The sequence below is a fragment of the Triticum dicoccoides genome, chromosome 3B (assembly GCF_002162155.2).
Source record: "Triticum dicoccoides isolate Atlit2015 ecotype Zavitan chromosome 3B, WEW_v2.0, whole genome shotgun sequence".
NCBI classification, from domain to species: domain Eukaryota; kingdom Viridiplantae; phylum Streptophyta; class Magnoliopsida; order Poales; family Poaceae; genus Triticum; species Triticum dicoccoides.
Window position 1 is genome coordinate 255,269,073 of NC_041385.1, and position 16,923 is coordinate 255,285,995.

Here is a 16,923-nt window from a genome sequence, read left to right on the forward strand (position 1 = left end):
TATCAATGTTGGGGATATCGCTTACCGGGAACTTATCGGTCGACCCATGATAAGGGGTAAATCGGCCATTTTCTCGGCATATCGTCCGATTTATTGCCGTATCGGCTGACTTATCGGTCGATTTATCTTATCGTTCAGACACCGGTAAGCGATAAATCGGCCGATTTATCGGAATATCGGAAGATATTTTGAACAGCGATATATATATAGACACACACACACACACAATTGGATGTAAGTTAGCATGAACTATTATTGTTGACATCACCCAAAGGTGAATATGTTGGGAGGCAACACTATAAGCCCCTATCTTTCTCAGTGTCCGATTAAAACTCCGTAACCATTAGTATTGCGTGAGTGTTAGCAATTGTGGAAGACTATATGATAGTTGAGTATGTGAAGTTTGCTAAATCAACGCTCTGACATAGACTCTTCCTAAAAATAAGATGAATTGCAATTGTTTGATGACTCAGAACATAGTTTGCTAGTTTTCAAGAAAGTTTATGATCTATGCTTTAAAATGTGAATTGCTTGTTACTTGTTCGTGAGAAGTTTTATGAGATGAACTACTGTTATGACATATAATCATGCTAGAAAAGGTGATTGAAATTATCATTGATCAAACTTGTGCACCTTCTAGCATTCACACTTCATAAATTCTTTCTTTTATCATTTACCTACTCGAGGACGAGTAGGAATTAAGCTTGGGGATGCTGATACGTCTCCAACGTATCTATAATTTATGAAGCATTCATGCTATTTTATTATCTATTTTGGATGTTTACGGGCTTTATTATACACTTTTATATTACTTTTGGGACTAACCTACTAACCGGAGGCCCAGCCCTTATTGCTGTTTTATTGCCTGTTTCAGTATTTCGAAGAAAAGGAATATCAAACGGAGTCCAAACGGAATGAAACCTTCGGGAGCGTGATTTTTGGAAAGGATATGATCCGGGAGACTTGGAGTTCAAGCCAGGGAAGGCTCGAGGAAGCCAGGAGATAGGAGGGCCCGCCCACCCCCCTGGGCGTGCCCCTATCTCCTGGGCCCCTCGAGGCTCCCCTGATCGACTTCGCCTATATAAGTCCATGTACCCTAAAAACATCAAAGACGAAGATATTTCGGGAGTTCCGTCGCTGCAAGCCTCTATAGCCACCAAAAACCTCTCGGGAGCCCGTTCCGGCACCCTGCCATAGGGGGAATCCCTCACCGGTGGCCATCTTCATCATCCCGGCGGTATCCATGACGAGGAGGGAGTAGTTCACCCTCGGGGCTAAGGGTATGTACCAGTAGCTATGTGTTTGATCTCTCTCTCTCTCTCGTGTTCTCTCTATGGCACGATCTTGATGTATCGCGAACTTTGCTATTATAGTTGGATCTTATGATGTTTCTCGCCCTCTACTCTCTTGTAATGGATTGAGTTTTACCTTTGAAGTTGTCTTGTCGAATTGAGTCTTTAAGTATTTGAGAACACTTGATGTATGTCTTGCTGTGTTTATCTGTGGTGACAATGGGATATCACGTGCCACTTGATGTATGTTTTGGTGATCAACTTGCGGGTTCCACCCATGAACCTATGCATAGTGGTTGGCACATGTTTTCGTCTTGACTCTCCGGTAGAAACTTTGGGGCACTCTTTGAAGTACTTTGTGTTGGTTGAATAGATGAATCTGAGATTGTGTGATGCATATCGTATAATCATGCCCACGGATACTTGAGGTGACAATGGAGTATCTAGGTGACATTAGGGTTTTGGTTGATTTGCGTCTTAAGGTGTTATTATAGTACGAACTTTTGAATAGATTGATCCGAAAGAATAACTTTGAGGTGGTTTTGTACCCTACCATAATCTCTTCGTTTGTTCTCCGCTATTAGTGGCTTTGGAGTGACTCTTTGTTGCATGTTGAGGGATAGTTATATGATCCAGTTATGTTATTACTGTTGAGAGAACATGCACTAGTAAAAGTATGAACCCTATGCCTTGTTTCCTACCATTGCAATACCGTTTACGCTCACTTTTATCATTAGTTACCTTGCTGTTTTTATAATTTCAGATTACAAAAACCTATATCTACTATCCATATTGCACTTGTATCACCATATCTTCGCCGAACTAGTGCACCTATACAATTTACCATTGTATTGGGTGTGTTGGGGACACAAGAGACTCTTTGTTATTTGGTTGCAGGGTTGTTTGAGAGAGACCATCTTCATCCTACGCCTCCCACGGATTGATAAACCTTAGATCATCCACTTGAGGGAAATTTTCTACTGTCCTACAAACTTGTGCACTTGCAGGCCCAACAACGTCTACAAGAAGAAGGTTGTGTAGTAGACATCAAGCTAATTTCTGGCGCCGTTGCCGGGGAGGTGAGTGCTTGAAGGTATATCTTTAGATCTTGCAATCAAATCTTTTTGTTTCTTGTTTTATCACTAGTTTAGTTTATAAAAGAAAACTACAAAAAATGGAATTGAGTTTGTCTCATACACTTCATCTTTTTAATATCTTTCATAAGTATGATGAAAAGGAACATTGTGCTCAAGTGCTAGAAGAAGAAGTCTATAAAATGTTTGTCACTAAATATTTGTATGATGAGCATGATTGCAATGTTGTTAGTATGAATTCCTTGAGTATCCATGATGCTAATGAAATGCAAAGCCACAAGCTTGGGGAATCTATGTTTGATGAATATGATATTTTTAGTCCCCCAAGTTTTGATGAGAATATTTATTATGACGAAAGCATGCCTCCTATTTATGATGATTATATTGATAAAAGTGGATTTGGAGAGGTCATGACTTTAATTAGTGATGAATCCACTATTTCGGAAGAGGTTCCAATTGATTATGAGAACAAAGTTGCTATCTATGATGATTATTGTGATGACTTGTATGCTATTAGGAATAATGATAACCATGAAACTTGTCATCATGATTTTAGTTTTCAATTGGATTGTGCCTCACATGATAATTATTTTGTTGAGTTTGCTCCCACTACTATTCATGAGAAGAAATTTGCTTATGTGGAGAGTAGTAAATTTTCTATGCTTGTAGATCATGAAAAGAATGCTTTATGTGCTGGATATATTGTTGAATTCATTCATGATGCTACTGAAAATTATTATGAGGGAGGAATATATGCTTGTAGGAATTGCAATAATATCAAGTTTCCTCTCTATGTGTTGAAAATCTTGAAGCTATGCTTGTTTTACCTTCCTATGCTAGTTGATTATTGTTCCCATAAGTTGTTTGCTCACAAAATACCTATGCATAGGAAGTGGGTTAGACTTAAATGTGCTAGTCATATGCTTCATGATGCTCCCGTTATGTTTCAGTTCTTATCTTTTATGTGAGCATCATTGTCATCATCATGCCTAGCTAGAAATGCATTAAAGAAAAGCGCTTGTTGGGAGACAACCCAATATTTATCCTTACTGTTTTTGTGTGTTCACATGATTATGCTACTGTAGTAATCATGTTTGTAGCTTTTGTTTCAATAAAGTGCCAAGTAAGACCTTTAGGATAGCTTATGTTGATAGTTGTGTTGATCCTGCTGAAAACCAGAAACTTTTGCACCCAGTAAATTAGTTTTTTTAATTCACAGAAACGTGATCTTGATCTGATTCTTTTTGCTCTGGATTGGTACACAAATTTCTTAGGACTTCCTAATTTGGTAGGAGTCTTGGAGTTCCATAAGTATACGTTTGATACAGATTACTACAGACTGTTCTGTTTTTGACAGATTCTGTTTTCTATGTGTTGTTTGCTTATTTTGATGAATCTATGAGTAGTATCGGAAGGTATGAACCATAGAGAAATTAAAATAAAGTAGATATTACACCAATATGAATTTATAATGATTTCATTACAGTACCTAAGTGGTGGTTTTATTTTCTTATAGTAACAGAGCTTACGAGTTTTCTGTTGAGTTTTGTGTTGTGGAGTTTTCAAGTTTTGAGTAAGGATTCGATGGACTATGGAATAAGGAGTGGCAAGAGCCTAAGCTTGGGGATGCCCAAGGCACCCCAAGGTAATATTCAAAGGACAACCAAGAGCCTAATCTTGGGGATGCCCCGGAAGGCATCCCCTCTTTAGTCTTCGTTCATCGGTAACTTTACTTGGAGCTATATTTTTATTCACCACATGATATGTGTTTTGCTTGGAGCGTCATTTTCTTTTGTTAGTATTTGCTTGATGTTATTTAGAATAATGTTTTGCATCTTTAGTTTCAATAAAAATGTCAAGGATAGCCTTTACCTTGCTTATTTTGCTAGTATACTTGTTGCTGTTTGAAAACAGAAAGTTTACCGCTGTTGCGAAAATTCCCTAGAAAAGTCAGAGCATGATATAATGTTGATTTTTTTGCATAATGAGATATGATAAATTTACTACAGTGGGAATTTTATTTCATAATTTTTGGAGTTAGGTAAGTATTGATACTCTTGCATTCTTTACAGACTGTACTGTTTTGGCAGATTGCTGTTATGTTTGCATTGTTTGCATATGTTTGCTTGTTTAATGATTCTATTTGAGGATAGGAGTATTAAATATGCAGAGGCATTTAATATGCAATGTTGAATAATAATTTTAGTGATTTGTTACAGTAGAAAATGATAAGGTTTTGCATTGGTTTATAGTAACCTATCTCACGAGTTCTTGTTGAGTTTGGTGTGGATGAAGCTTTTGATAAAAAGAGAAACCATGATATGAGAGGAATTAAGGAGACACAAAAATTCAAGCTTGGGGATGCCCAAGGCACCCCAAGATAATATTTCAAGAAGTATCAAGCATCTAAGCTTGGGGATGCCCCGGTAGGCATCCTCTTCAACCACTCAGTTAGTATCGGTTGAACCTAAGTTTTTGCTTCTTCACATGAGTTGTGCTATCCTTGCAATGCAATTTTATTTTGTTTTGCTTGCTGTTTGAAAACAATACCAAGATCTGAAAATCTTAAATGAGAGAGAGTCTTCGCATAGTTACATAATTATTTAGCTACTCATTGATCTTCACTTATATCTTGTTGGAGTAGTTTGTCATTTACTCGTGTGCTTCACTTATATCCTATGAGTAAATGGTTGAATGAGTTGATTGTCATAATTCTGAAATTATATATGTCTCATTTGCTTATCCCATGGGGAGTTATGACTTCACATCTAAGAAGTAGAGGTTGTAAATTTATTGAAGGTTAGCAAGCATTGTATTGGTCATTTGAACAATTCATGAAAGAATATTGAAGGAAGAGAGATTTCATATATAAATACACTATCCTAGACATCTTTTATAATTGGGAGCACTCATTAAGTACGACATGCTAAAGAGTTGATGTTGGACAAGGAAGACAATGTAATGGGTTATGTTTTCACACATCTCAGTTAAAGTACATTGTCATGGATCATTCAAACATGTTGAGCTTGCCTTTCCCCCTCATGCTAGCCAAAATTCCTTGCACCAAGTAGAGATACTACTTGTGCTTCCAAATATCCTTAAACCCAGTTTTGCCATGAGAGTCCACCATACCTACCTATGGATTAAGTAAGATCCTTCAAGTAAGTTGTCATCGGTGCAAGCAATAAAAATTGCTCTCTAAATATGTATGATCTTTTGGTGTGAAGAATATAGCTTTATACGATCTTGTTATGGAAGCAATAAAAGCGATGGACTGCATAATAAAGGTCCATATACAAGTGGCAATATAAAGTGACGTTCATCCGCATTAAGATTTTGTGCATCCAACCCTAAAAGCGCATGACAACCTCTGCTTCCCTCTGCGAAGGGCCTATCTTTTACTTTATGTCTTTTACTTTATGCAAGAGTCAAGGTGATCTTCACCTTTCCCTTTTTCATTTTATCCTTTGGCAAGCACCTCGTGTTGAAAAGATCCTGATATATATATATATATATATATATATATATATATATATATATATATATATTATATATATATATATCCAATTGGATGTAAGTTAGCATGAACTATTATTGTTGACATCACCCAAAGGTGAATATGTTGGGAGGAAACACTATAAGCCCCTATCTTTCTCAGTGTCCGATTTCCGTAACCATTAGTATTGCGTGAGTGGTAGCAATTGTGGAAGACTATATGATAGTTGAGTATGTGAAGTTTGCTAAATCAAAGCTCTGACATAGACCCTTCCTGAAAATAAGATGAATTGCAATTGTTTGATGACTGAGAACATAGTTTGCTAGTTTTCAAGAAAGTTTATGATCTATGCTTTAACATGTGAATTGCTTGTTACTTGTTCGTGAGAAGTTTTATGAGATGAACTACTGTTATGACATATAATCATGCTAGAAAAGGTGATTGAAATTATCATTGATCAAACTTGTGCACCTTCTAGCATTCACACTTCATAAATTCTTTCTTTTATCATTTACCTACTCGAGGACGAGTAGGAATTAAGCTTGGGGATGCTGATACGTCTCCAACGTATCTATAATTTATGAAGCATTCATGCTATTTTATTATCTATTTTGGATGTTTACGGGCTTTATTATACACTTTTATATTACTTTTGGGACTAACCTACTAACCGAAGGCCCAGCCCATATTATTGTTTTATTGCATGTTTCAGTATTTCGAAGAAAAGGAATATCAAACGGTGTCCAAACGGAATGAAACCTTTGGGAGTGTGATTTTTGGAAAGGATATGATCCGGGAGACTTGGAGTTCAAGCCAGGGAAGGCTCGAGGAAGCCAGGAGATAGGAGGGCGCGCCCACCCCCTGGGCGCGCCCCCTGTCTCTTGGGCCCCTTGAGGCTCCCCCGACCAACTTCTTTCACCTATATAAGTCCACGCACCCTAAAAACATCAAAGACGAAGATAGATTGGGAGTTCCGCCGCCGCAAGCCTCTGTAGCCACCAAAAACCTCTTGGGAGCCCGTTCTGGCACCCTGCCGGAGGGGGAATCCCTCACCGGTGGCCATCTTCATCATCCTGGCGCTATCCATGACGAGGAGGGAGTAGTTCACCCTCGGGGCTGAGGGTATGAACAGGACCCTCGTTTTGACCGTAGGATGTCCGTTTCGTACGTTTTGCGGTATGCCACACCCCTCCCGATCAACAGGACCCCCGTTTCGACCATAGGAGGTCCGTTTCGTCCGTTTTGCGGTACACCACACCCCTCCCAATCAACAGGACCCTCGTTTCGACCGTAGGAGGTCCGTTTCATCCGTTTTGCGGTACGCCACACCCCTCCCGATCAACAAGACCCCCGTTTCGACCGTAGGAGGTCTGTTTCGTCCGTTTTGCGGTACGCCACACCCCCCCGATCAACAGGACCCCTGTTTTGACCATAGGAGGTCCGTTTCCTCCGTTTTGTGGTACGCCACACCCCTCCCAATCAACAGGACCCCCGTTTCGACCGTAGGAGGTCTGTTTCCTCCGTTTTGCGGTATGCCACACCCCTCCCGATCAACAGGACCCCGTTCCGAACGTGGCCGGTCGAACACAAGGACGTTTCCTCCGTTCTGCGGTACGCCAGGCCTCGTTTCCATCGCCTGTTCCGTCCAAGCCCTCCCGATGAACACGACCACGCATTCCGTTCCGACCCAGCTGGTTGGCTCCCCATGAACACGACGACGACGCTGTTTCTCCGTTTCGACCCAGCCATGTACGTATGCGCGAGTAGGCGTTCGAGACCCTACTCGTATGTACGTACGTGGCCGTATTTTCTTTCTTGCACCCTCGCCGCTGTACGTACGTGTACATGCTACGTGCGCGCCTCTACTACGACACGTGCACGCCTCTATATCGACCAGTATGTACGTACACGTTCGCGACCAGAATGACAACACTACGTACGCTTCGACCAGGTGGGTCCCGACTGTCAGGCACTTCCTTGCCTGCGAAGATGTAGCTGGTGGGTCCCAGCAGTCAGGGGGTGAATCATTTTGTTTTTTTTGCCCGGACGCACTTCCTTGTGTGCGAAGATGTAGCTGGTGGGTCCCAGCAGTCAGGGGGCGAATCATTTTTTTGGCCGGACGCACTTCCTTGTGTGCGAAGACGTAGCTGGTGGGTCCCAGCAGTCAGGGGGGCAAATCGTTTTTTCCCAGACGCACTTCCTTGCGTGCGAAGATGTAGCTGGTGGGTCCCAACAATCAGGGGGGCGAATCGTTTTTTTTGCCCGGACGCACTTCCTTGCGTGCGAAGGTTTAGCTGGTGGGTCCCAGCAGTCAGGGGGGAAACTTTTTTTTCACGAAATATGGTGGCCCGTCCGGTGGGCCCCCGCTGTCAGGTGGAGGAATAATTATTTTGCGCGTAATAAGGAGGCACTTCCTTGCTGCGGCCGTGGACCCAGCTGTCAGCCTCTCCACGTACAGTCCATGTCCGATGGAAGCCGTTCCTTGACCACGTTGACCACGCCACGCCGAGAGCACCAGGGTGGTGGACGACGGCGAGGCCTAGGAAGGGGACGACACGGAGCCGGGAAAGACACGACAGTGGATGCCCACGCGTAGAGGAGTACGAGGGTTCACTGGTTCGCTGCGGTGTGAGGCTGCCGTCGCCGCAGAATAACAGGGGGTGTGGGTGAGTAGAGGGATGGCCTGGCCAGCGGTGGGAGTAGTAGGGGGCAGTGAGGCCTCCGCCGCATCGCAGCCGGCCACGGGAGGTAGGAGCACGAGGCACGACCGACGCTGGTTTGGGCGACTGGAGCAAGAAGACCAGAGGTTGAAGAAGCACTACGGCCGTTGGATGGACATCGTACGATCACTGGAGCTAGAATCGTGCATATTGACTAAGTTGACAAAGCCCTCCATCCCCGTCAACTTAGTAGGCCCACAAGTCAGCCTGCCACTATACTGGGTCCCAGCTAACATGGGGAGTATTCATTTTTTTGTGCGTAATAAGGAGGCACTTCCTTGCGTGCGAAGATATAGCTGGTGGGTCCGAGCTGTCAGAGCCGGCCACGGGGAGGAGGGAGCAGGCAGTCCCGCCGGCGCTTGTTTGAGCGGTTGGAGCAGGAAGAGCAGAGATTGAAGAAGCACGACGGCCGTTGGATGGCCATCCAACAGTCATTGCTTGTGCGTCAACCTTTTTTTAGGAAAGCCTCAAATCTGTGGAAAACAGCATACACCCATCTGCCATTATTTTTAATAATTTACAGCCCATTTGCTAATTCTTAAGGTTTTTTTGGAGCCCATATTCTTTTTGTTAGCATTACAGCCCATATTGTGGCCACGGTTAAAAAATTATACGAAATTTTCCATATTTCGGTGCGGTCCGAACTGTTTTTAATCCCGAAATTTCGACTCACATTCAAACTGATTTTAAAAATAAATGTATATCAATATAAAATCCAACAAATTCTCCATGCATAAAAATTAATGTAATTTAAAATCTCGAAATGAAAAAAAGATATTTGAAACTAATTGCCGGTTTGATGTGTTTTAAAAATGTACAACCCATTTCTCATTACTGATGGGCCATTTTCTCGGCGAGCCGAATGAAAGCTCTCCTCGTCTTGAAAGATTTGCAGCCCAAGATGCCTGACAAAGCGACTTACTTGGCAAATCACAAAAAAACTGGGCTGTGGCCGTGGACCCAGCTGTCAGCCTCTCCACGTACAGTACTCTTCCGATGGAAGTCATTCCTTGACCACGTTGACCACGCCGCGCGGAGAGCACCACGGCGGTGGATGACGGTGAGGCCTAGGAAGGGGACGACGCGGAGCCAGGGAAGAGGCGGCAGTGGAAGCCCGCGCAGAGAGGAGTATGAGGGTTCACTGGTTCGGCTGTGGTGTGAGGCTGCCGTCGCCGCAGGGCCTGGCCAGCGGTGGGAATAGTAGGGGGCGGTGAGGCCTCCGCGGCAGCACAGCCGGCCACGGGAGGCAGGAGCATGAGGTACGACCGGCCCTGGTTTGGGCGGCTGGAGCAAGAAGACCAGAGGTTGAAGAAGCACTACGACCGTTGGATGGACATCATACGGTCACTGGAGCTAGAATCGTTCATATTGACTAAGTTGACAAAGCCCTTCGTCCCTGTCAACTTAGTAGGCCCACAAGTTAGCCTCCCACCAAGGTGGGTCCCAGCTAGCAGGGGGAGTATTCATTTTTTTGTGCATAATAAGGAGGCACTTTCGGTGGGTCCGAGCTGACAGCGGGGGGAACGTTTTTTTCGTGAAATACGGTGGCCCGTCAGGTGGGTCCCAGCAGTTAGGGGGCAAACGTTTTTTGCAAAATATGGTGGCCCGTCCAGTGGGTCCCTACTGTCAGTTGGAGGAATCATTATTTTCCGCGTAATAAGGAGGCACTTACTTGCTGCAGCCGTGGACCCAGCTGAGACTCTCCACGTACAGTATACTTCCGATGGAAGTTTTTCCTTGCCACGTTGACCTCGCCGTGTTCCGTTGCATGCATGCGTCCATGGGCGTGGTGCGTCTCCACTATCAGCCTCTCACGTACAGTCATCTTTCGATGACTCTCGGTTGTTGACCACGTTGACCACACCATGCCGAGCGCACCCAGACTGGAACGACCCGGAGATGTGGGAAGACGGGGCAGTGGAGTCGCAGATGGAGAGGAGTGGGAAACTTCACTGGTTCGGGTGCGCGGCAGCACAGCCGCGGTGCCGCCCACGGGAGACAGGAGCAAGAACAGAGGTTGAAGAAGGAGCACGGCTGTTGGATTAACATCCAACGGTCCAGCTGCTAGAATCATTTGTTGATTAAGTTGACAAAGCCGTGCTTACACATCCGCTTATTAGGCCCACAAGTCAGTCACCAAATCTGACGGGTCCCAGCTGTCAACGGGATGAATAATTTTTTTCGCAAAACAAGGAGGCACTTCCTTCCGTGCGAAGATACAGCCGGTGGGTCCCAGCTGTCAGATGGAGGAAACATTTTTTCAGCTTAATAAGGAGGAACTTTCCTTGCGTGCGACCATGGACCTCGTGGGTCCCAGCCGTCAGGATCTCCACGTACAGTCCTCTTCCGATGACTCTCGTTTGTTGACCACGCCGCACCAAACACAGCGAGGCGGTGGACGACGGCGAGGCCCCGGACGGGAACGACTTGGAGATGGGAAAACACGGCAGTGGAGTCGCAGATTGAGAGGAGGAGAAGGGTTATAACTGGTTCTGTTGCGGCGTGGGGCTGTAGTCTGTGGAGAATAACAGGAGGTGTTGAGGGGTGGAGGGATAGCCTGGCCGGCGGTGGGGTAGCGCTTCACAGCGATGCGTGCTAAGCAGAGCCGCTAGCCGCCGGAGGCCGGACCAGGCGATCCCGGCGACGCTGGAGGAACAAGACGAGAGATTGAAGGCGCATGCTGGCCGTTGGATATAAATCCAATGGTTGTGGATGACACAATCATTTGTTAACCAAGTTGACAATGCTCTGCGTAGGCTTCGACCTATTGGCCCACATGTCAGCCTGCAAAAATGTGGCATATATTTAACCCATGTTTTCTAGAATATACGATCCATTTGCTGGGCTGGGTGAATAGATAATTTCGCGTCAATCAGGCCCATTTATATTTTCTAAGAAATCCCATCCCATTTTCACTTCCTTGAAATACACGTATTAGGTGGGCTCGTTATATATATAATGTTATGTTAGAAGGATCAATTAATATCAAAGAATAAACCGGAGAGGCACATTTTATATCTATATAATTAAGAAATTAGCGAGTTATTGCTCAAAATAAATTGGACACATCATTACTTTTATAAGAGACCTGCGTTTTATACCCCACAGTAGGTATACTAACAAGTTCACACACAAATACAACAGAAAAGGTAAACATTCATATCAAACTCAGGTTCACAGGACACGTTCATATTCATAGCCAACATTCACTATTAACAACTCAAAAGATTCATATATACACAAGCTCAGCATATCTATGCATCCAAATGATTGATAGATCAGACGACAATATTCATACATAATTCACAAAAAGATTCAGATATACACATGTTCAGTATGTTTATGCATCCAAATGATTGAGATCACAGCCAATATGATCCATGGACGAACTTTAATTACCTAGGGTACAGACTGGTAAATGGTGTTCAATCGGAGGTACTTCTTGCTAAAATTAGTTCTTGTACGAGTAAACTTTCGAGTACATAAGAGGCAGCACAGATAATCTGAACTTTGCTTGTAGGTTTATCCTCAAATAGTGGCCTCGTGCCGAGGGAGGTTTGAGCAACTTGGCCACTACTTTCATCCAACTAGTTTACTGGCTCATCTTGGTCCTGTATCTCGCCAAAATTCTACATTGCAGACGAGAAAGGAGGCGGTTGAGAAAATGAACCACCCAAATTTTTTGTGCAGTTCAACTGAAATGGAGCATCCTTGGCATGCAGACTGATTAAGTGCCAGATGAATATACGCGTCAACCAACTTGTCTGGAATCTTTAGACTCCATGCCATATAGTTCGCTACCATATGTGCCGATAACCAAAAGGCATAAGTTGGGACAAAAGACTGGACTGCGTTTTTCTGGGCTATGCACCAACAAATATTTTTGGCGTTCACTCTCCTAATACTTGGAGTTTGACAATTGGTTGACGCCGGTTGATACTCGAATGAATATATGCACTTCTTGTCAACATCGATGCTTGTCTGAGTGAACTTTGGAGTATATAGCAGCAGCATAAGTACCTGTCCATCTGATCATTTTGTGTAGTTCTACTGAAATCACCCGATGTAATGATTTGCCTGTGAGTTCAGGCTCCAAATTACTCCTTTATGAAATTGGCAAACAGTAGCACAATACCAAATTAGCAATACATATGACAGGCACAATAATCAGGATAAAGACCAGTACCAACCTGTGTGAGGTAGCATATCAATTACTATTTCCTTTGACTGGAAGCCGAGATAAGCCAAGCAACTGACAGCAAAGGAAGAAAGCAAGCGGAGATTAGCAACTGACAGGAAAGGACGGAAGCTGTCAAGGCAATGAAGCACCTAAATTTTTTGTGCAGTTCCACCAGCATCGAGCATCCCTGTTGGCACATATATTGAGAGAGTGAGATTACTGTAATAGTGGGACTAGTTGATGAAACATACACTAACAAATAGAAGCACCCTCATTATCTTAATGGGTAAAGCTAGCAACATAGTAGTCTTTCTTAAAGACAGGTATTAGTTTATTTAATAAGTGCCAATTAGCTCAACTCAACACTAAAAGCACTGCCATTTATCATAGGTTGCAAAACTTAAAAGTGCAAAGATAAAGGAGTTTCTCATGATAGTAGCACGATACAAATAGAGATGACAACAAACTAATATGGATGAAGGCCTTAGGCCCGTACCAACCGGAGAAAAAAAGCTTATTCATGTAGTCCAATAAGAGATGATAAAACACTCACTAGAATCACACAATAGTATATATTTTTGTGCACTTCAAATGTATGGTTGAAATCACTCTTGTTTAGCAGTGCTGAGATTATATCGAAAGATTATCAAGAACTTCCAGCAGAGTTAAAGCACTGGCTGGGATACAGTTCATTGTATTGTCCTGTGTAGTTCCACTAAAATGTATGATTGGCACAACGTGATCCCTGTTTGCACAACTAGGAACAAGGTGAAACCTTCATTAGCTTAGTGAGAAAGGATAGGAAGACATTAGCATATTACTCAAACAGTAGCATCAAATTCATGATTGACAATACGCAAAACATTGCCTCATTGAACCAATGGCAATAAATTGACATGCAAAATAATAGCACTATTATGTCGTGACACTAATAATATTCCCTCCCTGCTCCACCACATGATTCACCTCCATAGACAAACATTCACATGTACATGATTCAGCATAGGGTCCTACTAAAGATTTGTTTAACTCCAACAGGAAAATTAGGCAGTAATAAATTAGTGGTACTTAAGTACTCCTAATTAATTAAGTGAGACAGCAGAAGTGGAAGGGCTCCCTGGAGGATCGTCTCACATGTAAGGTAGTCGTTGCCGGAGCCCTTGAATAGCCTCGACTGAGGCCTCTGGCTTCAGCAAGATCGCCTTGGCACTGTTTATTCTTCTTCTTCCTCCTCTTCATGCTCTGTTTCACTTTCTCCTCACCAGTTGGTGAAACCAAGTACATGATTGGCCTTCTAATTCAGAATTGGTTTTGTCAGTGAGGGAGTACAAGAGTACTAGTAAAAAACAACATTATTTTCTCATGGCAGTCGGAAAATAGAGATGAACACATGCATTAAATATCATTCTTACCTAAAGAAAGGTTATGGCGCCAATATGGATGATGAGGATTGGAACACAGATCTCCTTTTGTGCAGTTCCACCAAAATGAACCAACTGTTCCATTCTGACATTCCAGTTAAAGAGCACAAAAGTCACTTCTTTTAAGAAGAGTTTTGTGTAGTGCACCAAAAGGTCACAACAGCAACCAGGTGAATTGGATATCCCTGTTTGCACAAAAAGGCACAGAGGAAACAGTCAGAGTCTCAAACAATTATAGGCAAAAACATTTGGCTAAACTTGTCAGAGTCTCAAACAATTACAGGCAAAAACAGTGGCATGGCTTCATTTTTACCAGGGACATTATATTAAGAACAGCTAAGGCTGCATTCGGTTCACAGGGTTTGGTGCAGGATTTTTGTAGGAATACAATTCCTACGATATTCTTTCCCTTCCAACCGTTCGGAACACGGGAAAGGTGAATAGTGTTTCATAGGAAAGCTGGTCTGGTAGTACTGATTCCATCGGATTAGAAACATCCACGCGCTGCTCATTTTTTGGGCGGAAGCCCGAGGCAGGCACTCACTGCAGGCGTTAGACAGGTTGCTGTGCTGTGTTTGCCGGAATAAAAAAATCAACCTATGTGTGGTATGTGAGGTGAGGACAAGAGTAGTCACTGTGCAGCTGAATAAACAAATAGCATCTCATACTACCAAGCATGCTACTCTAAAAAACAAATCTGTACATTTCGTAGTCCATCCGAACATATTCTCTTGAGAGTTTCCTCCGGTTCGTTGTTCCATAGTTTTATACCTACATTCCTTTACTATTCCTCTATTTTCATCAAGTTTTCTGCCCCTTTATTCCGACCGGAGCCTAAATATTTGGTATAAGGGCATGGGACAGTGGGTGCACCAGGAGTACAGCACCATGTACGTAAACAAGGGCATAAGTTGGTGATTCATAGTTTGTTGCCCCGAGAAACAAACATCCAAGAAACATATCTGGGTTGGTCCCATTGTTGTTCACTCTAGCCACCTACTCCTATGTGTGGATAACAAATCTAGTCCTGGTCATACCAATGTGTACAACGTTACCCCTATATTTCCCTTTTCAACCAAGAGACCGGTTGGATGACCAGTCTGTACTACTTTCATCCCATTTCCTTCCTGTTTGTACCAAGTCCGATGTACATACTAAATTACCCCACCCCCACTTTATTTCATTGACAACTATTTTCGGACAGAGGGAGTACAAGATTCGACTCCATGAAGTAGCTTTACCTCTAACAATAGAAAAAATAGGTGACGTTGGACCATCCGATCGAGAGGGGCTGAGAGGTAGAAAATGATGCACATGCAGTGACGTAGCGAGCCGGGGAAGTAGAGCTAAGGCGGTTTCGAACGAAGATATACCTGAAGGTCGTCGGTATGTGGATAGGTGGGCGGCGGGAGGCCGGATCCGCCCACAGGCAACGACGAAGGGATAGGAGGACTTCCCGCGTCGGCGCTCGGCCAGAGATAATGGTGCGGCCGGCAGTGAGTCTCCTCCCTCGCTGTCGACGACGGCCTAAACGCTTCCCCTCCTCCCCTTCACCGGCGGAGGGGGATACGTCCGGATCTGTAACCGGTGGTGAGGATAGAAAGCCAGTGTTTTTTGAAGGGAGAAAGATAGTGTTACTACCCCTATCTTGTTTAGATCTGGAGAGGATGAGAGTGTATGAATAGAGCAACCCTAGCAAGCAAGCGCGGAGGCTCCGGCCTATATATAAGTAGTGGGGTAGTTTTCCTTTTTCACTCCATCAAAACAATCGTTTAAAATTGTGTACTACTACATGCCAGGTCGCGGTTTTTTTAGTTGTTGATTATTTTTTGAGATAGCTACCCGCTTGTTCCAAGTGGTTCTATGGTGTGCCAGGTCGCACTTTGTATCGTTCAAGTCTGGTACTACAAGTCCCTCCATTAAATGAATAGCCACCCCCTCGTAAAAATTGTTAACAAGTCCACGACTAAAATTAGCGGAAACGTGGGTTGCCCCAACATGCATTATTATTTATATTTTCTACTCCCTCCGTTCCTAAATATAAGTCTTTTTATTAGCCACACCTAAGACAAGAATTTTTTTATTAGTAGTGAACCCCACATGTCATAGACACAAAAATTGTGGCAAGATTCCCTTAGGCAAGACAAAGTGTGTCTAACAATTTGAGCAACTCAGGTTAGGCAAGTGTGGGAAAAATAATGTGGCAACATAAGACAAACATAGTCACAATCCAAACAGCCCTGTAATTTTTTTTGACATGCATGAAAATTTGGTTAGTTAAATTTATAGTCAAAATTTGGCAAGGTGCATCAAATCAACACATGCAAGTATCAAAAGGAAAGTCACGACATGCATGCATGCGTTATACTCCCTCCGTTTCCAAATATAAGTCTTTTTAGAGATTGCAACAAGTGACTACATACGAAGCAGAATATGTCTACTCCTACATACGAAGTAGCCCATTTGAAATGTGTAAAAAGACTTTTATCGAGTGCAGTGCTTTGATGTGTCGCATCAACTCGTACAAGACCGAGAAATTTGATTACTACAACACCCTCTCCCTCACGGACTGAGCTCCGGTGCCTTAACTGCACCTGCCTTTGGCTGCATGACAGGAGGGCCAACCACCTGTTGGGCCACCTATCATAGACGCAAAGGCAGGAGCAGTAAGTAGAAGCTTTCGCTACACGCTATCCCTCTCGCACGAGGTGGACGGACAT